The sequence below is a fragment of the Peromyscus leucopus genome, chromosome 10 (genome assembly GCF_004664715.2).
Source record: "Peromyscus leucopus breed LL Stock chromosome 10, UCI_PerLeu_2.1, whole genome shotgun sequence".
NCBI classification, from domain to species: Eukaryota; Metazoa; Chordata; class Mammalia; order Rodentia; family Cricetidae; genus Peromyscus; species Peromyscus leucopus.
Window position 1 is genome coordinate 84,820,920 of NC_051071.1, and position 23,552 is coordinate 84,844,471.

The 23,552-nt window shown below is 42.1% G+C and overlaps 1 pseudogene; it reads left to right on the forward strand.

Moving 5' to 3' along the window:
• Positions 1–368: 368 nt before the first annotated feature.
• The window catches only part of LOC114691763, a 31,403-nt pseudogene continuing 8,219 nt past the window's right edge, over positions 369–23,552 (forward strand).

Genomic DNA, 23,552 nt, shown 5'->3' on the forward strand with positions numbered 1-23,552 from the left:
GGTGCATTCTCTCCCAGGTAAATTGTGTGTGTGTGTGTGTGTTTGTGTGTGTGTGTGTTGGGGTTTTTGTTTGTTTGTTTTCTCAGTGTTGGACTATAGTGCCTGGAAATAAAAACCACACACAGCTCGTTCCTTAGCCCAGGTAGTTTAAGGGAGGCCTTAAAAAAGAAGGGGAGAACGATCATCCTTACGCCCGGAACTGACAACCGCCGCCCTAGTTCTAACGGGCCGGGCCCTTCCTGTAGTTGCACAAGGCACACGCCTTCAGGCCCTTCAGCCAATCCCAGGTCGGAGCGTGAGAGCCGGCGTCCCTCGAGAGGCCTGGGCGGGTCTCAAAGCGGAGGAGAGGAGTTCCGTGTCACTCAAGCCCGAGGGCGGAGCCAATGCCGGCTCCCAGACCCGGCGCTCTGGCCCGTCAAGGCGCGACTCTATGGCCCCTCCGGGTTCCCTCTGCCCGCATCCTGGAGGACCGCGCTCGTTTCCTTTTTGGCTGCGAGAGGTCCCGCCGCCGTGGCTGCGCTGGGAGAAAGATGGCGGCTGCCGTGCGACAGGATTTGGCCCAGCTCATGAATTCGAGCGGCTCCCATAAAGATCTGGCGGGCAAGTGAGTACTCCCTGGGAGTCCAGAGGCGGGAGCGAAGCCACCCATTCACCCTCCCGGGGGTGGCGGAGGCCCCCGGGCCTGGGGCCGAGGTGGTAGGCCCAGGGGGGCGGGCCTCCAGGCGGCTCTGGCGGTAAATGCAGGGAGCAGCGGAGCCCTGCAGGGGACCGTGTGCTGGGTCCTGAGCGCCCCGAGACCCGGGCCGACCGCCAGCGTCTCAAGTCCTTGATAGCGTCCTCTGTGGGTTCCCTTGGCCCCGGGAAGCGTGGCGAGGAAGATGACGGCTGCCTCCCTCGGCGGTGGCCGCCTTCGTTAGCGTCTCCGGCCGGCCCAGCCACACCGAGTTTGACTTGGGCTTGCGGCCGCCTCCGCCCTCGCCTTGCTGGAGATACATTTATAATTGTACGATTCGAGGCAGAGTTGTTTGTTTGTTTGTGTTTGGTTTTTAAGAGAAGGCTTTCCAGGATGACAGGGGGGCCGAGGAGGTATGGCCGCTGTCATGACGTCCAGCACCTCTCAAGTTCCTAAGCGTGTGTGGGTCCTTTCTGTTCTGGGTGCTCAGTCTGTCACCAACTCCGTAGAAGAGAACACGGGCAGACTGCCCTAGGCCTAGGATGTCAAGAACAGTGATGTTTCCGTAGGCTGCCTAGGAATTTTGTCGAACCCTTAGAATGCTTAGGTCTGCTCCACGTCAGAATTGGAGACGTGTCAGCTCCCCCAGGTAGTCGTCGTGGAACAGTTTAAGTCGTTCTCTTTTGGTAGATTTCACAGCTTTGCTTTCTGCGGAAAGGCGTTTTTTTTTTGTTCGTTTGTTTTTTGTTTTTCGACGTAGGGTTTGTCTGTGTAGCCCTGGCTGTCCTGGAACTCACTCTGTGGACATGGCTGGCCCCAAACTCAGAGATCCGCCTGCCTCTGCCTCCGGAGTCCTGGGATTAAGGACGAGCCCGGCTCTTTCTGCTGAGAGCACGTTAGTTTAATTGGTGGGATACTCTTGCTCAGGCCTGCACGTTGAAATGCTGTGTATGTTGTGTGGCGGCTGTGCTGTTTTTCCGCTGGTAAATTTAGTTATACCCTGGGCTTAACTACTTTATGCTTCATTTTTCTGCTTAAAAAAATGGTAGTATAATTAAATGAGACTTAGTCTTATCTGATTTCAAAAAAATGAGTGTGTCTATGTACTTACCACACTTAAATAACTGATTCAGTCCCTGGTATATAGAAAACGTCATAGAATTGTTACTGTTAAGCATTTGGTAAATACAAACAGACTTATTCCAGGAGTTGCAAATAGTTGACTATGTCTTCATTGTTTAGTCTTTTTTTTTTTTTACGTGTATTAATACTTTATAATTATAGATTTGGATGAAAGTAAAGCTAGCTTGTGTATTCTCTTGTATTTCGTTTGCTTCTCCACTGTATTACAGAAAACGTATCAGTTATCAGATAAGACACAGCTTTTCCAACTGGAAAGACTTCTGGAACTTTGACTTTCTATCTACTTCATAAGCTGAAGTGGAGATAAACAGCAGTATGCCTCCAGTGGGTTGTTTCTTTTGTCTATTGCTGCTTAATCAATACACAGTTTAGTGGTGTAAAAGTTCTTTTTCCCCCTCAGGATTCTGGTGTTGCCTGGGTTGTATCCCTGATCTTACCTGGTTCAACTATGCAGATTAATTTGGCTGGCAGTTCTGTTAGGGCTGGGCTTGTGTAGATATCTGATTGTTGGCAGGGTCTTTTATGCTCATTCCATAGTTTGGCTCTGGCTTTCTTCTGGGACTTCCTCCATCAGAGTGTTCTACCTGGGTGAGAATGGAAGCTGCAAGGCTTGAGGCTAGTTAAGAAGTTTCCCATCAACTCTGTAAGACTGATGAAAACAATAACAAAACCAGCCCGGGCTCACGGGAAAAGGAAATGGAATGTACCACTCACTTTTTAGTAGCCAAGTGATACTGCAAAGGAATATGGACAAGGGTGGTGTGAGTCACTGTTACTGTGGTAGTTTACCACGTGAGTTTAAATAATTGGCTTGGTAAATGGTAGGCCATGCAGTCCTAGCTAGCTGGGGCGTCCTCCCTCAATGTTGCTTTCTTTCTTGTCTTAAGATGCAGTTTATTATTTTTATTTACGTGTGTGAGTGTGAGTGCCGTCTGTGTGCAGGAGCCCATGGGTACCAAAAGAGGGCGTCACCCCCTGGCCCTGGAGTTACGGGTGGTTGTGAGCCACCTGACGGGTGCTGGGGGTTGAATTCAGGGTCCCTGGAAAAGCAGCAAGCACTCTTGACCACTGAGCCATCTCCAGCCCTCAGTGCTGCTTTCTAGAATATTCTTGGCCTTGGCTCTGGGTATTTACCAGTAAGAATGTGTTAGGGGCTGGCGGTGGTGGTGCACGCCTTTAATCCCAGCACAGGCGAATCTGTGTGAGTTCGAGGCCAGCCTGGTCTACAGAGTGAGATCCAGGACAGGCACCAAAACTACACAGAGAAACCCTGTGTTTGGATGTTTACCCTCCTAACAAAACAGTTTTCCAGCCACATACCTTTGTAAACACCGGAGACATCTGTCCATCTAAGGTTTTCATATTGGGAACTGAGAAACAACAGCTTCCACATTAAGGAATTAGGAAGTACAAGATTCCTAATGCTACTGCCCTCGGTTCCCATGCAGTGTGCTGTTCAAGAAATATTGTTAAATCAGTAAATAGCCAGGAGGGGACAGAACTAATTGAACCCAGGCAGAGCCAGGTGGATCTCTTGAGTTCGAGGCCAGCCTGTTCCGACAGAGCGAGATCCAGGACAGGCACCAAAGCTACACAGAGAAGCCCTGTCTCGGGGGGTGGGAGTGGGGTGGGACGGACAAACCAAAAACCAAAAACCAAAACTCAATTAGAAGTGCTTTCTGATATTGAATAGACAATTATCCAAATTTAGTATAAGAAACTGGCCATATAAAAAGCATTTTTTTTGTTGTTGTTGCAGATATAGGCTGCCTTTTCTTTTCATATAACATGCATATTTATTACCTCTTACTTTAGAAGCTTTCGAAGAGAAGACTGGAGCAATGTCTCAGCTATTAAGACTACTTACTGTTCTTGCAGAGGACCTGGGTTCAGTTCCCAGCATTCACATGGTGGCTCACAACCTTTATAACTCCAGTTCTAGGGGATCCTTTTCTGACTTCTAAGGGCACCAGACACGTATGTGGTGCACAGACATACATGCAGCCAAAAACACTCACATACCACATAAAAGTAAATAAATCTCTTTTCAAGAAAAACTTTAGAAGCCAGGGGTAGTGGTGCGCTCCTTGAATTCCAGCCCTTGGGGGTTGGAAGCAGGCAGATCAATCTCTGAGTTCTAGGACAGCCAGGGCTATATAATGAGATCCTATCTTAAAAACTCCAAAAGTCAAAACCTTTAGAAGAGAAAGAGGAACTGGAAAGGGACCCTGTGAAAATAATTGTTGTGATGATCTGTCTTAACTCAATTGACTAACCTACTTGGTCTTCAACATTTGATTTAGATGTGACTTCGGGATGCTTGCTCACATACTCAGACCCATCCCCACACTGAGCTTGCTTAGTTGGTCTGCCTGGGCCCAGCAATAGCCTACCTTTACTTGGACATAGATTAGATTGTTTGTTCATTTGTCCACTTCCCGGACCAGAATGTAGTTTATTTTTAAAATAATGTTTCTTTGAGGTCAGATATCAGGGTATGAGTTATAGGTCTTTGTTGAATCAATCTTATGAAAATACAACCCTTAAAACTTCTTCCTTCCAGTTCTAGAGTATGGGAGGAATCCAGAGAAGGCTGGGAGGTGTTTGCAGTTTAAACATTTCTTTTTGTTTGTTTGTTGTTTTGAGACAGGGTTTCTTGTAGCCCAGGCTGGCCTCAAACTCCTTCTTGATTCTTTTGCCTCAGGTTCCCCCAAACTGGGTTTACAAATGTGCCCTGCCAGGACCAACTAACATTTCATTTTAAAGAAGTTATTAGTAATAGAAGACTTCTTAGTTGCCTTTGCTTTCTGAGAAGACTTTTTCAGAAGAAAAAATAAGAGTGTACTCTGCTCCAGCGAGGTATACTTTGGATTAGAATTTTCTTAATAATAATGGAATAGATGTGTTAAAATGAGCATATGCATGAGTGTCTGCAGTGGCAGAGAGACAGTAACCTCAAAGGCCCTTCTAACTCAAGTTCTTTGGTTCTCTGTTAATCCTCCAGGACAGTTTTAGTGATTTCCCATGTCTAGAATAAATGCTGTTTGTGTGCAAACACTATGGAGCAAGTAGATAATGTTATTAGCATTATATATGGAGGAAAAAGCAGAAAATATACTTTTTATTTGTTCAAAGTAAACAGCTTTATTTAGGAAAAGTGAGAAAGGACTTCTGAGAGTGGGAGGGACTCCAGGGGGAGGAATACACACACACACACAAACACAGAGAAACTGAAGTCACATAGTAGTCAAGCCAGCATATAGCCCCATATCATGAACTCCTAACTCCCAGTGACTTAAAACAGTAGTCATTTGCATGTATCTACAGTGAGCTGCAGACCAGGTGCACTGACTGCATCTACAGCAAGCTTGCAGACCAGGTGCACTGACTGCATCTACAGTGAGCTGCAGACCAGGTGCACTGACTGCATCTACAGCAAGCTTGCAGACCAGGTGCACTGACTGCATCTACAGTGAGCTGCAGACCAGGTGCACTGACTGCATCTACAGTGAGCTGCAGACCAGGTGCACTGACTGCATCTACAGCAAGCTTGCAGACCAGGTGCACTGACTGCATCTACAGTGAGCTGCAGACCAGGTGCACTGACTGCATCTACAGCAAGCTTGCAGACCAGGTGCACTGACTGCATCTACAGTGAGCTGCAGACCAGGTGCACTGACTGCATCTACAGTGAGCTGCAGACCAGGTGCACTGACTGCATCTACAGTGAGCTGCAGACCAGGTGCACTGCTCTGCCTTGTGAGTTGGTTGGCTAATATGTGACAACAAGGTTCCAAAGATAATGACAGAATGGGCATTTCATTTCTGCTGCATTTTCTTGGTCAACAAGTTTAGAATGTGGTGGGGAAATAAACTTTTTTTTAAATTTATGTGAAAAACTACAAAGTCAAATTGCAAAAGGACATAGATACTGGGAGTGAAAGAATTGTGGCCACCTTCTGAAAATATTCAAACTTACTCAGCTGAGCTTCACTGGGAAGCCCAGTGGGTTAGATTCTGTGAGCAGTTCTGAGAATGTTTGTTGGATTATCTGTTTCCCTGTCTGCCTGCGTGCCGCCCCCCGCCCCCCTTATTTGACAGTGTCTGTATAGCTCAGACTGACTTTGAACTCACTATAATCCTCCTGCCTCGGCCTTCCAAGTATTGCAACTATAGGCATAAGCCGCTATTTGTGGTCTAAGTAATACCTCTTCATTACCTCTGTTCTGTCTTATTTCTTTCTCCTCTAGACTCCAGTGAAACCTCTGTTCAGAACAATGTACTGGAACTTGTATATCTTCTCTCTCGTGTATTTTTTTATTTCTGTGCTTCATTCTAGATAAGTTCTTCAGCTGTCTCATTTGCTGTTGAGTATTTAAGTTGGTTATAGTGTTTCTCAGTTCTGTAATTCCTGATGGTTTGTTTTCCAAACGACACAACACAGTTCCTACTTCCTTGTTGAGCTTCAGAGCTTACCTTATCTCCCTAGTGTAATTGTATTACAGTTTTTCTGGCTTCAGCATATGTTCCTAGTTCTTGCATTGATTGTTACTTTTGTTGATGCTTGTTAATATTATCATGTGCCTTACTAATCTTTGTCTTTTGGCAAATTATTTTCAAAGCTATTTTTAGAGACAATTTGGAGCCAGAGTCGTGTGTCAAAAAATGTTCATTTCCTTCTCTCAGCACCTGCTAACAGTCTTAAGACAAAGGGCTTCCAATTTTTTCCTTCTAGATAATCCTTGGTATTGAATTTGTACCTTATTTCAAGGTGCTTACGTTTCCTTGTTTGGCAGACAAAGAACTTGAATTAGTCTCCCAGAAACAGCAACTTGCTTTTCAGTATTTCCAGCAGATTTACAGAGTGCTCCAAAGTAGAGCCCACCTTTTCTTTGTACTAGAAGTGTCTACCACCTCACTTCTCCCTCCATTGCTTTGAGGACTAGAAAATGCCTTCAGGAAGAAGCTGTGGTTCACTTTTACATTCTTATTTTTTTCCCTGTTCCCCATGTCTTTTCCATTTACTTATTTAAGCTGTGTACACGTGTGTATATGTGTGCAGGTGCACGTGAGATCAGAGGACAAATTTCAGAAGTCATCAGTTTTCTCCTTCCATCATGGTTTCAAGGATAGAACTCAAGACATTAGGCTTGCATGGCAGGTGTTTTTTCCACTGAGCTAGCTCACTGGCACTCTTAGAGTCTTTCCACTCCCTTTACTGGGATGTTTCTTGAGCCTTGGAGAGGGTGGTGTAGAAATCTCATTCATTGATGAATATTCAACAGTCATTTATCCTAGTCACTCTATAACCAGTTGTGAGTCTTTATAAATTACCACTGCCCACTGTAAAAAGAAGCTGCTCTGACTAAAGATGATAGTAGCACTATCTATAGAATAAGCATAATTATTTTGAAGACCGTTTGATGGGCATATGTCTGCAAAATGCCTATAGCAGCTTCCATACTAGGGCCTATAGCCTCTCCAGCCATGGGCTTTTGACTCAGTCTACACTATCAGACATGAATTCCCCCCACAAAAGTCAAATCCAATCAGAAAGTGGTTGGTTATCTCCATTATTGACTTGGCATTATTATGCCAGTGGGCATACCTTGCTTGGCCAGTCAGTAGTGTTGAATACAAGGTCCACAGCTAAGTTAGACTTGTTGACAATTCTTTCTTCAACAGTACCTTCTGTCACGGTGAGGGTTAACCAGCAGAGCGGAAGCTTCCAGCCCAGCTTGATATCTCTGTGTCTTGTAACCAGAGCATGTGTGATTTTCAGCAATAGCACCTTACCATCTAATTCTAGTGGACAAACCACAGCAATGGTGATTGCCTATGTTGTTTGGTGTGTGTGTGTGTGTGTGTGTGTGTGTGTGTGTGTGTGTGTCTGTCTGTCTGTCTGTCTGTCTGTCTGTCTGTCTTAGTTAGGGTTTCTGTTGCTGTGTAGAGACACCATGACCAAGACAATTCAATAAAGGAAAAACATTTAATTGAGTGGCTTACATTTTCAGAGATTTAGTCCATTATCATCATGGTGCAACATGGTGGCAAGTAGGCAGACATGGTGCTGGAGAAAGAGCTGCTACATGTTAATACGTAAGCAACAGTAAGTACTGGGCATGTGTAGCATGAATTCTAATTGGACTTAATAATCAAAACCTGAAGTCAGGTATGGGGTAAATGCTGAAAGATAGAGAAATAAAGGAGCAGTCAAAGTCACCTCTTACCTCCACAACTCCTCAGATGTTGTTGTTTGTTTTTGCTTTTTACTGTTTAGGGGGACCCTGCTATCCAGCTCCCAAATGCATCACACATGGAGGCTTACTTGTAATTATAAATGCCCAGCCTTAGCTTGGCTTGTTTCTTGCCAGCTTTTCTTAACTTTAAATTAACCCCGTCTATTTTTTGCATCTGGGTTTTTCCTTTTCTATTCCTGTATACCTTTTTTTTGTTTCTTACTCTGTGGCTTGCTGTCCCCTGGGTCCTCCTTCTTTCCAGATTTCTCCTTTATATATTCTCTGTGCCTGCCAGCCCTACCTATCCTTTCTTCTGCTTGCTATTGGCTGTTCAGTTCTTTATTAGACCATCAAGTGTTTTAAACAGGCACAGTAACACAGTTTCACAGAGTTAAACAAATGCAACATAAACAAAAGTAACATACCTTAAAATAATATTCCCCAACACTCAGACCAAAAAGGGAGCTGAGCTCCTATCTCTACCTGCCTTATCACTTCCTGTGGTACAGACCTCTAGACCTCTGTGGTTAACTAATGGCTAGCCCCACCCTCTGATCTTCAGGCAAGCTTTGGTAGAGCACAAACCAAATAATCACATTTCCCCCTTTTTGTCTAAAAGGTTATAACCAATATAAGAAAGACTATATACAGTAACTACAATAACTGTATACAATATACACAGGCAATAAATACATTAACAATGTCTAGTCCATAAACACTTGACAAATTCAGAGACAATACTTCATTATCTATCCTATCTTGGTGAGTCCAAAAAGTTGTATCTAATTCAATTTCTATTCTAACTTACATCACCAAAACTATCTTTTAGTGTCTCTCAACCCTAAAACATTTATATCTCTTTAGTGAGTTTCTTTTCTGAATTTGTTAACAAGGAAAACCGTAACTATAACTATCTAGTCTTCAACTCCATCAGAGACCAGAGAAGGAAATATTACCTGAGTAAGCAGGAAGTGCAAGCAAGTGACTTCCAAAAATGTGAGAAATGACAGAGACAGCTGGGGGCCTGGACAGTCACACAAGGTTCCTCTGCAACACTGGGGCATCCATCTTCGGCCTACAGGCCTAACATATCTGACAGACTTATCTGTGAAGCAGGATTTTTGAAGGGCTGTCCCATCTTGTCTTAGCAAAGTTCGGCAGTCATTCTTTTGTGTCCTGTTTGTCCAATTTGGACAGCATACTGTCAGCAGTCGAGGCAAGAGTGCTTTTTTGCCCAGTGGCTAACTTTTGCCACAAAGAAAGTAAACTGCATATGGAGTTTCTTCGATGCTCATCATCTCTGACGTAGACTGGTGCTGCCAGGAGCAGACATGTCTCATTGTCATTTAAAAAAAAAAAAAAAAAAAACCTATGTTATTAAAACTTTTTTTTTTTTTTTTTTTTTTTTTTTTTTTGTCGGAGCTGAGGACCTAACCCAGAATGTTAGTTTGTTTTTTTGAGACAGGGTTTCTCTGTGTAGCTTTGCGCCTTTCCTGGAACTCACTTGGTAGCCCAGGCTGTCCTTGAACTCACAGAGATCTGCCTGGCTCTGCCTCCCGAGTGCTAGGATTAAAGGTGTGCGCCACCACTCCCCGGCTTAAAACATCTTAAATGCCATATTCTGTAGATCTCTGAAGTGTTTGAAGACCACTTGTTTATCTAAAATATCTGTTTAACCTTGAAAACATGCCTAACATGACAAGTTTGATTGTAATAGGTGGCTATTCACCTGCATTTCTTTATTATCCTAAATAGTTTGTAATAATAACTTTCAAGGACTAGAAATTTGCATTACATTGTTAGATGAGTTGTATAGGTATAATAGTTTAAACAACAATAGAAATGTATATACAGTATGTTCTAACAAAAATAACTCAAATTTGTGTCAATATACAAAGATCCGTATCAATGTAAAATATTTAAAACACGTAGTTGCTTTTTAAAAGTAGATTTAACAATCTACCCTTTTATCCTATCATATCTATATCCCACTTTATTTTTCAGAATAGATTCAATAATCCTTTTTTTTTTTTTTTTTTTTTTGGAGCTGAGGATTGAACCCAGGGACTTGCACTTGCTAGGCAGTCTATCCTTTTATCCTATCATTTCTATATCCCCCTTTTTCTTTCCAAAACAAGAACCCTGGATCTAATCTCCTTTGTTCAGCTTTTTTCCTGACCCTTACCAATACAACTTGTTGCCAACCACCCTAAACAATGACAATTATCCATAACCCATTGAAAGACCAAAAACTACCTACCCCCACCTCTTGGGAATGTGGGTGTTGTTTTCTTAAAATTACTTCCTGCTGCCTGGGGCAATGGCATCTTTAGGGGACCCTGAAAAGAAAAATTTGGGTTAATTGTCAAGTCCTGGGAGAGGTAGCCGTATTATTTGTTGTCCATTCTCTGGGTAATAGAAAAGTGCAGTGCTTGTCTCAAGTCCTGGCTGGAGTAGTCTGTGAGGCTGGATCATCTCAGCTAGCTACCTCAAAATTGTCCTAAGCAGTTTGTATTCCAAAGCTGATCTTTAGGTGGCTTTTGTCAGCTTAGTGGCATTATCGTAGTGCATGCGGAATTGTCATTGTGGGGTCCCATCATCCTTTTGGAGACTTCAAAGGTCGCTGTTAGGTGTGGTCATGGTTCACGGCAGAACACTTAAACATTTTAATGTCATTTGCAGTAGATTTCAAAGAGGTTAAAGGATGAATATTTGTTATGTACATCCAGAGTACAAAAACTTAATTCCCAATTACCTGATAGAGACTCAAACCTGAAATCATGTACAGGAAACTAGATGAAGCCTTTTTTTAGAATTAGTACTTTATATGACTATTAATGTCATGACAAAATAAAAATACATATATATATAATATATTGATCTTATAAATTTTGAGATAATATACCTTAAGAAAAGCTTTACAGAGTCAAAATAAAACCAAAGGATCATGAGATTAGTGGCAATAGAATAGTCCCTAATTTTGGTTTTTCTTCTGTCTCATATTAGGTGGCTCTTCGACTTGAGACAGAGATTTTGAATTTACTTTAACAAGCATGCTTGGGTTTAGAGAAGGAGAGAGCCATGCTCCAACTTTAAGCCAGCTTTGATTTTCAATTGAACTGTGACTACAAAGAGACTATTTGCATTTTATATTTGTACAGAACAGCAGAAACAAACATTTGGGAAGATTTATGAAAGTTTACCCTGTTGGATATGAGACACACCAATAGGTCAATTTACTCTCTTTCTTGGGACATTTTTTTTTTTTCTGGATAATTTGTCCTTTTTCTTCATGTCTTGTTTGTTCAGTGTTCTTCAGATTCTTTATCTGAATGCCTTCATTCTTCTGAAAGACAAAAACAAAACTCTTCCCCAACCCTAATTTGGGAAGTTCCCTTTTGGCAAGTTATATCTGATCAAATGAAAAGCATTTGTTAGTTTTATAGGTTAGTTTAGATTGAACAGCCATGCTGTTTGATGAACTATCATCTCTTCTAAGTAAGTGGTCTCTCTTGTTCAAATCTAATCTTTATCAATTTTGCTTTATGGTTTCTCCTGAATTTTTGTTCTCTCTTCTATAGCTGGTCTATCATCCAGAGCAGTGTGGTTTCTTACAATAAACATTAAGTTCTTTAATTGCTCTGGGAAGGAGTTTCCTCCATGATGACAGGAAATGACTGAACTGAATTTGACATGGGTCCTGCGAGAGACCCCTCAAGGCGTTTTCTAATGGCAACAGGTTACCTTTTCTGCTCCTCATTGATTTTTATTCATTAGTCCAATGTTTGCCTTTGCCACACCTGCATAATCCAGAAGGGAGGGCTTTCTGTTTGGATTATGCTTAGAAAACACATTGTTTCTAGGAATGCCACGTTTACAATCCCTTTTTAGGTGACCTTGTTTACTGCAATTGAAACACTTGACATTTTGATTTTTCTTCAATCCTCTGGAAATCACCTCTCCTATCTAAGCATCATCATGGTTATGAGATTCAATATTAATTATATCTCGGATCCATTCCTCCAAGGGTGCTGACCTTGCCTTTAATGGCCTAATTACCCTTTTGCATTGTGTATTAGCATTTTTAAAAGCCAGAGATTCAATTATTATTTGTCTAGCTTCTGAATTTGGTATCATTTTATTTACTGCTGAAGTCAATCTTTGTAAGAAATCAGTGAAAGTTTCTTTTCGGCCCTGTATAACTTTAGTAAATGACCCAGTTTTCTTTCTGCTTCTTCAATTCTGTCCCAAGCATTCAAGGCTGCTGTGTGGCATAAAGCCAGAATGTGGTCATCATATAGAGATTGCTTTTCTACATTAGCAACTTTTTTATTCATAAAGATAAAACCAATAATGTTTATAAGTGACATTACATAAATCCCATCTAAATTAATTATGCTCTCATTTAATTGTTCTATTTTCAAACCATCCAGCATATTATCAGACCTAATTCCCTCCATTGTAATAGTGTCGTTTCCCTCCCCCTTTTTTTTTTTCCCAAGACAGGATTTCTCTGTGTAACAGCTCTGACTGCCCTAGAACTCACGATGTAGACCAGGCTGGCCTCAAACTCACAGAGGCCTGCCTCTGCCTCCTGAGTGCTGGAATTAAAGCACACACCACCATGTCCTGCTGTATTTCCCATTTTTTAATGTTGGAAAAATCTCTCTCTTTTAACCAATTCCTCCCTTTAAGAATTCCCAGTTGTCTCCCCAAATCTGCTGCCGACTCAGATAATGATGAAGTGTCAGGCTGACTGCTGTTGTGTAGAACAGTAGAAGCCGGAGCGTGTGTCAAGGCAGCCACCTAGTGTGGCAGCAGCCCGAGGAGGGGTCCAGGGAACCCACTGTATGAAGAAGGCACACAAGGGATCATGGGGAAGAAACATGTGCAGCAGGAACTGCCTAAAAGCAGCACTGGTTGGTGATGAGGGACCACTCTGGCAGTATATTGAGCCCAAGCACCTGTGGAGTTTGTTGCAGAGAGACTGCAACAGAATAAATCTCAAGCTCACTCAGAGGCTTGGGGAAAAAAGAGGAAAACCTAGATGGCAAGGTGGTGACTCGGGTGGGAGACACCTTCTGACCCTGCACAAGCAGCTCCAGTAGATGGGAATATAAGACGGGCGGAGACAGGAGCTCGGCCCCCTATTCAGTCTGAGGTGTCGTGGAGGGAAGAGGTGACTGTGGCTGCTCCTTTACTTCTCTGATCTTTTAGCATTTACCCCAATATCTGACATGGAGTTTTGATTATTAAGACCAATTAGAATTCATGCTACAGGTGTGGCTTGAGCATATATGAGACCTCAAAGCCTGTGTCCACAGTGACACACTTCTTCCAGCAAGACCACACCCACTCCAACAAGGCCACACCTCCTACTAGTGCCGCTCCCTTTGGGCCATTTCCTTTCAAACCACCACAGGGGGTTAGGAGCCTTTCTGGCTGTGTTTTTAAAAAATGGATGCTTGTTTTTTATTTTATATGTGTTAGTGTTTGCTTACATCTATGTACACGTGTGTGTGCTTTGTGCCCTTGAAGGCCAGAGAAGGCATCAGTCCCTGGAACTAGAGTTACTGATGGTTGTGAGCTGCCATGTGGGTGTTAGGAACTGAACCTAGATCCTCTGGAAGAGCAGCAAGTGCTGTTAATCACTGAGCCATCTCTCCAATCCAGCCTTGTTGTTTTTTAACAGAGAGTTGGTCCAGTCACATATTCATCATTACTGTAAATGGGAATCCAATAGTAAGTACATACTTGTACCAATCATTTTAAAAAAATGAATTATTTTAAACTTATATGTATTGTGCTTGTGTGTCTGAGTGTATATGTCACATGGGTGCAGGTGACCAGGAAGGTCAGAAGAGGATATCAGATCTCCTGGAGCTAGAGTTATAGGCAGCTGTGAGCACCTGGTTGGTGATGAGTATTAAGTTCAGGAAGAGCAGTAAGTGTTCCTAACTGCTGAGCCAACTCCAGCCCCTGGTCTTGAACTCTTAACCCTGTTACCTGAGACTTCCAGGAGCTGGGATTACAGGCCATGTGCTACTATACATTGCTAAACTTCTTACTGTTACCTTCTCTGCTATAAGACTGTCATAGACTAAAGTTATTTGTAAATTTTTTTGGTACCATACATAAAATCTTACATGCTATCTTTGGGTTTTTTTGAGACCTAAAAAGGTCCCCCTTTTTTAGCCCAGGTTAGCCTTGAGTTTACGATCCTACTACTGCTTCTGCCTCCAAGTGCTGGTTATAGGCACATCACCACACCTAGTTTAAGCAGGCCATTTGGGTCAGTTGAAAACTTCATTTGAAAACTTTTATTTGCTTTTGGTTGTTCTTCCTATTACTAGTACAGACTAATAAGTTTTGAAACTATGTGTTAAAATTTAGAGTAATCGGACTGGAGAGATGGCTCAGGTTAACACTGTTCTTATTGAAGACTCAGGTTCATTTCCCAGTACCTGCCTACTTGGTGGCTAACAACCATCTGTAACTCCAGTTCCAGACTCTTCCAGAAGAGGGCCACAGAGGCCACTGTGGTTACTGCATGCTTGTTGTGCACAGACATCTATGTAGGCAAAACATCTATACACAAAGTAAAAGTAAATAAAGCTCAATTTGTTGTTGTTTGGTTTTTTTGAAACAAGGTTTCTCTATGTAGCCCTGGCTGTCCTGGAACTTACTGTGTAGATCAAGCTGTCTTCGAACTTATGCAGATTCACCTGGCTTTGCCTCCAAGTGCTAGGACTAAAGGTGTGGGTGACCACACCTGGCATCAGAAAATTTTAACTTTAGGTTAGGCAGCAAATTTATCTGAGTACTCATCTTTTAATATTAGCATGTATAAAAACTCTAGAAGTATGTAAATATAAGCCTTAGCTATAACTTTGATTTAATAGAATATAATTGAATTTGAAAATAAATCAGTCAAAAAAAATGACCTATCTGAAAATGTACCCAGATCAATAAATATGTAAATAATTTGTGTATACATGAATTTGTGTGTGTGCATACTATAAGAGTGAGAAAGCTAAAATGAGATATTCATTAGAATTAGTTTTCTAACATCAGTCCTATCCCTTAAAGAGTCAGACTTAATAATACATAAAGTAACACTTCTGTTTCTAAAGGCTCACTGTTTCCTTTCTGCTGTTGGATAATGCCCTTGTACACTGGTTTAATAAAACACTGATTGGCCAGTAGCCAGGCAGAAAGTATAGGCAGGACAAGCAGATGAGGAGAATTCTGGGAAGAGGAGGGCTGGGTCAGGAGTCACCAGCCAGACACAGAGGAAACAAGATGATAAGGCAGAACTGAGAAAAGGTACCAAGCCACATGGCTAAACATAAATAAGATTATGGGTTAATTTAAGTGTAAGAGCTAGTCAGTAATAAGCCTGAGCTAATGGCCAAGCAGTTATAATTAATATAAACCTCTGTGTGTTTATTTGGGGGAAATGAGTGGGAGAGATTTGTTTTGACCGCTGGCCAGCTAGGACACAGGAAAACTTCTAACTACACCTTTCCTTCTTACACCTGCTAGCACTCCTGCTTCCATTGTGGTTTTCTGTAACTAGGGATGGGGATTTTGGATGAGTTGGGAATGAAACTGGATGGTGACTTTGAAAATGAGCCTACAAAATATATCACCAGTCTGAATGAGTTCAGGTCCTATTTATGCAAGTTTTTCTTCTAAGCTTCATTCTGAACCACTTTCTGAATTATTGAAATGTTGTTATGTTTGTAAATGCATTTAACTAGCCAGATATGCTGGCTCGTGCCTATAGTTCAAACACTGGGAAACTGAGGAAGGAGGAGTCTCTGAGTTTAGCCAAGGTGATCCTGAGTCCTGGTCAACGTGGACTATAAAGGGAGATCCTAGCTCAGAAAACAGAAACAAATAAAATGTTTTTAACTAGTGCTTTTTAAAAATAATGTGTTAGGATAAAGAATGGAGCCAGGTGGTAGTGGTGCATGCCTTTAATCCCAGAACTCAGGAGGCAGAGGCAGGCAGAGGCGGAGTTCAAGCCAGCCTGGCTACAGAGTGAGTTCTAGGAAAGGTGCAAAGCTGCACAGAGAAACCCTGTCTCAAAAAACAAAACAAAACAAACAAATAAACAAAAAGATTGGTGTAGTTGACCTGGATTGTGGGTAAAGATGCTTGCTAGGAAAACCTGGAGACCTGGGTTTGATCCCCAGAGCCCACGTAAAGGGGAAGGAGAAAACCAGCTCAACAAAGTGGTCCTCTGACTTCTACATGTACACCATGGCATTTTTACCCCACCCACAATATTTTTAAAACTTATTTTATGTGTATGGGTGTTCTGCCTGCATGTGTTTCTGCATTGTGCGTGTGCCTCGTGTCCACAGAGGCCAGGAAGAGTGTCAGACCCCTGGAACTGGAGTTACAGATGTTGTGAGCCACCGTGTGGGTGCTGGGAAGTGAACCTGGTCCTCTGCAAGAGTAACTACTGTTCCTAACTGCGAGCCATCGCACGAGCTCAATAGTAAATGGCTTGGTTTTTGTTCTGTTTTTTGTTTGTTTGTTTGGTTTGTTTTTGTTTTTGTTTTTGTTTTTTGAGACAGGGTTTCTCTGTGTAGCCCTGGCTGCCCTGGCACTCACTCTGGAAACCAGGCTGGCCTTGAAATCACCTGCCTCTGCCTCTCAGGTGCTGGGATTAAAGGCATTCACCACTGCTGGCAGTTAATGTTTTTAAAAGACAAAAGAGAGGCTGGAGAGATGGGTACTGGTTAGAATGCTGGTCACTTACTCCTAGAGAACTGGTGTTAGTATCTCAGCATCTACACTGGACAGCTCACAACCACCTGTAACCAGCTCCAGGGATGATCTGATGTCCTTTCCTGGCCTCCATGGGCACCCAAATTCATGTGACAGATGCTCACACCAACAGATACATAAATAAAAAAATCTTAAAGATTAATAAAAAGATGAAAGTAATAAAATTTAGCCCTCTTCTGACTCAGTTTAGGAAGTACAATGTTATATCTGCTCACTTGGTGCCACATACCCTTCAAGACAGTGTATTTCAGTGGTGAAGCTCCCGTCCTCTTGGCTTGTGTTTTAGGAAGGAACTCACTGTTGCCTGGTAATCGTTACTGTTTACTTTTAGCGTTTCTCTTACTTGTATTATAGTGCCAATTTGAACCGTATGTGGTGATGGATAGTAAACCAGTTGCTAGGACTGAATGCAGACATCTGACAACATAAAGATCATTGTTAGTGCATTGGGCTTGGTGGAGTTTGTTTTGGACATACTAAGACATTCAGTCTGTCTAGGCAATATTATCTTATTGTTGATGATCCTAGATTCAGGAGGTTGACAAGCTGGTCACCTCAAATAATGTCTTGTGTGTCTGTATAACATACAATTGAAGAAAAATGTAGCTCATTGTTTTAAGACACTTGAAAGAGCCAGGCGTGGTGGTGCATGCCTTTAATCCCAGGACTTGGGAGGCAGAGGCAGGCGGATCTCTGTGAGTTCAAGACCAGCCTGGTCTACAAAAAGAGTTCCAGGGCAGCCAGGGCTATGCAGAGAAACCCTGACTCAAAAAAAAAACAAAACTAAACTAAACAAAGAAGACACATGAAAGAAAATTGGTATTCTGTTGTTGTGAACCTAGCCTTTAACAGCTGAACTATCTCTCCAGCCCCAAAATTAGTGTTTTAGTTCTAATTTTAAATGGAATTTTCAAGAAAAAAGGCATGTTAGATTCAGTTACATAGAGCTAGTAACACAGAGTTATGAATTTACTTCTCTTCTGATGGGCTTGAAAATTTAAAAAAAAAAAAAAAATCTGGTACCCAATATTAAAAACTAGAGGTAGCACCTTAGATTTACGGGTTTCGTGTTTATTTTTAAATTGTTACGATTGCAGTCGGGGATAGTGCACACCTTTAATCCCAACACTTGGGAGGCAGAGGTAGGCGGATCTTCGAGGCCAGCCTGGTCTACAGAGCGAGTTCCAGGACAGTCAGGGTTACACAGAGAACTAACCCTGTCTTGAATCCACCCCCACCCATCAGCCCCCACCCCCGCTCATGCCCCAGATTGTTAAGATTATGTTTGTTTATTATTATTATTATTATTTTGGTGTGTGTGTGTGTGTGTGTGTGTGTGTGTGTGTGTGTGTGTGTGTAGTGGTCTGAGAACAAATTCTGGAAAATCAGTTCTCTCCAGTGTGTGGGTCCCAGGGATGGAACTCAGGTGTCAGAATTGGTGGAAAGTAACTTTATCTGTTGAGTTGTTTCACCAGTCCTGAGGCTTAGTATTTCTTGTGATGGGCTGGAAACTTTAAAAAATACAGATATTTTTTTCAGTATGCTGTAAAGAAAACTGCCAACTACAGATTAATGAGAGGAAGTAGGGTAAATTGAAAAGACTGAGTACGTGTCAAATTAGTGGTAGAAATGGAATAAATAGGCAGGCATGGTGGCACAACCACAATCCTAGCATTTGGGAAGCTCAGGGTTGCCAAGTTAGCTGGGCTACGTAGAGAATTCACGGCCAGCTTGGACCTATATCACAGTCAAACTCTGACTCAGAAACCCCAGAAACAGATAGACAGTAAGATGAATAAACAACTTAGGAATTTATTTATTAGACAGTGACTGTCTTAGTTTCATTTCTGTTGCCACTATAAGATACGGTGAAAGCAACTTAGGAGAAAGGGTTTATTTCAGGTCACAGTTCCAGGTGACTGTCCATCACTGCTGGAAAGTGAAGGAAGCAGGAGCTTGAGGCTGCTCCACATCACAGTCAAGAGCAGAGAGAGAATAAGTGCATGTGTGATTGTGCTCAGCTTTCGTTCTCAGTAGTTGTGTTCAGGATCCCCTGCCTAGGGAATAGTGCTGCCCGCAGGGGAGGGTCTTCACCTTTAGTTAGTGCAGTCGGGGTCTCCTGCAGAAGTGTCCACAGGCCAGTCTAAGACACTCCTCGTGGAGACTCTTCCTCAGTGGTCCTAGATCAGTTCAAGTTGACAAGTAGAAACTAAACATTCATTATTTTTATGTGATACTGTTTTAGGTATCGTCAGATTCTGGAAAAAGCCATCCAGTTATCTGGGACAGAACAACTAGAAGCTTTGAAAGCTTTTGTGGAAGCGAGTGAGTAGACTGGAAGTGTCCTGCTTGTCTTCTGTTACTGAGTAATTCTTGAAAGCCTTGTCAGCCTGTTGTACAACAACCAATAGTAACTGTGCTTTGAGATTGTTTTATTCCAGACTTCTAACTGCTTACAGTTGGGTTATTTCTCAATTGAATTATCTTCAAATTTGAAAACCCCAATTAAGGTTTTGTATAGATGCTCTTTGCTTTCCTTTTGTACAAAAATAAGAGAAAAAAGGAAAAGTGTAAAATTTTCAAGAAATAAATTTTCCCCAGTCTCTCCATTTCTTAGAAAAGTTACTATATTTTTCCTGCCTTGTGGTAGATAATCTAATTAGTAAAATCCAGCATAAGGAAACTAATTATGTAGCATGAGATAAGTCTCTGAGTAATACATTGAAAGCTGCCCTCATAGAGGTTTTAAATGATAATTTTAAGTGAAATTTAACTGCTTAATGGAAACTTAGGATTATTCATGTTTCATATTTCTCATCTTATTTTTAATAAGTGGTGAATGAGAACGTCAGTCTTGTGATCTCACGGCAACTGCTGACAGATTTCTGCACACACCTCCCTAACCTGCGGACAGCACAGCCAAGGAGATCTATCACTTCACCTTGGAGAAGATCCAGCTCGAGTCATTTCCTTGAGAACAGGTAAGAGATTTTGTTGCTTTGTTTTCATTTTGTTTTAATGAATCAGGAGACTGAAGTCCTAATTCCTGGTAATTTTTTTTTTTTGGAAGAAATTTTTTTTTTTTAAAGATTTATTTATTATGTATACAGTGTTCTGTTTGTATGTGTGTATGTCTGCACACCAGAAGAGGGCACCAGATCTCATTACAGATGGTTGTGAGCCACCATGTGGTTGCTGGGAATTGAACTCAGGACCTCTGGAAGAGCAGCCAGTGCTCTTAACCTCTGAGCCATCTCTCCAGCCCTGGAAGAAATTTTTATACAATGTATTTTAATTATGTTTTTCTCCTCCCCAATTTATCCCAGGAGCTCCCACCTCCTTACCCACCCCAACTTTATGTTCTTTTTTTTTTCTTTCTTTTCTTTTTTTTTTTTTTCGTTTTTTGAGACAGGGTTTCTCTGTGTAGCTTTGGTGCCTGTCCTGGATCTCACTCTGTAGACCAGGCTGGCTCGAACTCACAGAGATCCACCTGCCTCTGCCTCCCAAGTGCTGGGATTAAAGGTGTGCGCCACCACCACCCTGCCTCTTTTTTCTTTAAAAAAACAAAAAAACACAAAAACCTCCAAGAAACCAAAATAAGAAACAAATGAACAAAACCTACAAAGACACAGAAACAAAAATCAAAAACAAAGGAACAAAGAAGCACTAAGACAAAAATAAGTTGGGTGCTGGAGAGATGGCTCAGCGGTTAAGAGCGAACAGCTCTTCCAGAGGGCTCGAATTCAGTTCCCAGCACCCACATGGCAGCTTACAACCGTCTGTAATGCCAGGATCCAGTACCCTCACAAAGACATACATGTGGGCAAAACACCAGTGCACATAAAATAAAATAAATAAAATGCCCAAACAAAGCAAAATGAAACAGGAAGTCCACAGAAATCCCATTGAGTTGGGTGTGGGCCTGATAGACCCACAGAGACTGATGGTCCCTTTGCCATAGGGTATCCGTTGTAAACATCTTCTTGGGGAGGTGTACGGCTGTGTGTTTACTGCACCTCTCGGGGCTGGAGCCCAGGCTGGCTTAACCTCTGCAGGCCCTGTGCTGGCCGCTCAGTCTCTGTGCGTTCACATGTGTACCAGACGTGTTGTGTTACAACAGCAGATTTTGATCTTAAAATAATAGGTTATTTTATGATCTGATGTTATTAACTCCTTAAGGGAAAAAGTTGCTTGGTTTCATGTTTTGTATGAAGCTGTGTCAAACAGCATTTACAATAAGTATTAGGATATTGCAGCTCTAACTGGAGAGTTAGTAAAGTTTTCTTTTTTTTTTTTTTTTTAAGATTTATTTATTTATTATGTATACAGTGTTCTGCCTGTATATATCCTGCAGGCCAGTAAAGGGCACCAGAACTCATTACAGATGGTTGTGAGCCACCATGTGGTTGCTGGGAATTGAACTCAGGTCCTCTGGAAGAACAGCCACTGCTCTTAACCTCTGAGCCACCTCTCCAGCCCTAGTAAAGATTTTTTATTTGATTTTATTTATTATTATGTGATATGTGGGTATGTAAACAGGTGCCACCATGCACAGGTAAAAGTCAGAGGACAGGTCTGTAGAATTAGTTCTGCTCTTTGGCGTGCCTATGGGTTCTAGGGCTCAAACTCAGATTATAGCCTTTGTTGCATTTTGTCTTGAGCAATCTCAGTAGCCCTAGTAAGATTATTTACAAGTTAAGATTAAAGACATAGGGAAACTCCAACATCATGTATGTTGCAACACAAAAGCAAAATTTAATACTGAAAACAAAATGTTGCCACAATCCACAATGTAGAAATGTGTCCTTTCAGTGCATTATTTTGATATTCTGTGAATGCACACTTGATAGGAAAAATTGGATGATCTACATAACCTGTGCATTCTTATCAGCTTACTGTATTGAAGGAGAGCACTGTTAGAGTAAATCTCTGTCATTCCAGGTTGCTTCATAAGACAGCATCTTGCCTCCATCTATGAGAAAGAAGAGACTGGAGAAATGCAGCCCAAGTGTTGGTGGGGATTCCTCTGGAACAGGACAAAAGTATAGTAAAGAGTGGATTTGGATGGACGTGTAGAAGTGCTCACTAACACTCTTTCTTACTCCTAATGTAGAAGATACAAATACGTATGTCAGATGGTAGGAAGTGCTTCTCAGGAAGTGACTGTGAGCTGTCCGAGGGCAGCGTGTGACAAGTCACTTTGTGTTGTTAACACAAAGGTCTTAAGGTGTCAGCGTACCTGTAGTGTTTTCTTAAGAATAAGGATACCAGTGTGAGTAGAGGTAACACAGAGAAAGACAAGAGAAGGAAGTCAGTCCTAGGGATCAGAGCCGATGGTTCTTGAAGCCATTTGTAAGGACTTTGATTCAAAGAAATATGAGAAGGCCACGCAATCAAGAGGCAGAGGCAGGCAGATCTCTGTGAGTTCTAAGCCAGGCTGGTCTACTCAGTGAGTAGTGGGCTAGCCAGGGCTTTCATAGTAAGACCTTCCCTCAAAAAAAAAAAAAAAAAAAAAAAAAAGGAAAATGAGAGTGAGCCATTAGATGACTTTGAGCAGCAAAGTGACATGATGTGATCTGTGTCTTACAGAATCACTAACTACTGGGTAGAGAATAAACTGTTAGCAGCAGAAGTAGAAATAGCGATATTAGTTTATGCACAGCCATAGCTGAGGAGGAGGATCTGAGAAATGCTGTCTTCTGGAGATTGCCTGTGGCTTTGCTTAATTTCCTCTGTGGAATATACAAAATAGTCAAGTCTGAGCAGTTGGAAACATGGAGTTGCCGTGCCCTGTAGGAGTAGGTTTTAAGGGGCATTCAAGTGTACATTTTGTATTGCGATAACTAGGTTAAGTTAACTAGTAGTGAGTAGAGTATTTTAGTCTGCAGGTAGTGCAGCATGCTTGATTACAAGTAGACATTTGGGAGCCATTGCCTCCCTACTAGATTGGATTGATACCTTTCCAGGGAGGTAAAGGATGTAGTTAGAGAAGAGGAGTGAGCACTGTGGCCTGGAGCACTCCAACCTTAAGAGAGAATTGGCTGGAGGGAGTCATAGCACGTGGGAAGGATTGTCCATTGGGGTGAGAACAGTAGAGTGTGCTCCTTCCTAGACGCCAAAGGAGGAAAGAACAGGCGTGAGGCCATGCTGATAACGAGTGGACTAAGGGTTGGCTGGGGTTAGCATTCATCAGGTGTGGGGCGGGCAAGGCTACGGGAGGCATTGGTGAGACTGAGGAGAACTGAAGCCTGTTTTGGAGAAGTGAATGTAGACAGCTCTCTGGTGGAGTTTTCAAAAAAAAAAAAAAAGGAGACAATAATTAGTGTAGGAGACCACACGTGAAGGTTAGAGGGGTTTTGTTTGTTTGTTTTTTGTTTATTATTGTACAAAATGTTCTGTCTGCATATATTCACTGCACTACAGAAGAGGGCACCAGATCTCATTACAGATGGTTGTGAGCCACCATGTGGGTGCTGGGAATTGAACTCAGGACCTCTGAAGAGCTGCCAGTGCTCTTAACCTCTGAGCCATCTCTCCAGCCCAGAGGTTTTTTAGTTTATGATCCATAAACTAAATCTGGAAATTAAGATTTGAATGGTGGTGCACGCTTTAGTCCCAGCACTGGAGGCAGAGCTAGGTGGGTTTCTGTGAGTTCAAGGCCAGCCTGCTCTACAGAGTGAGTTCTAGGACAAGCC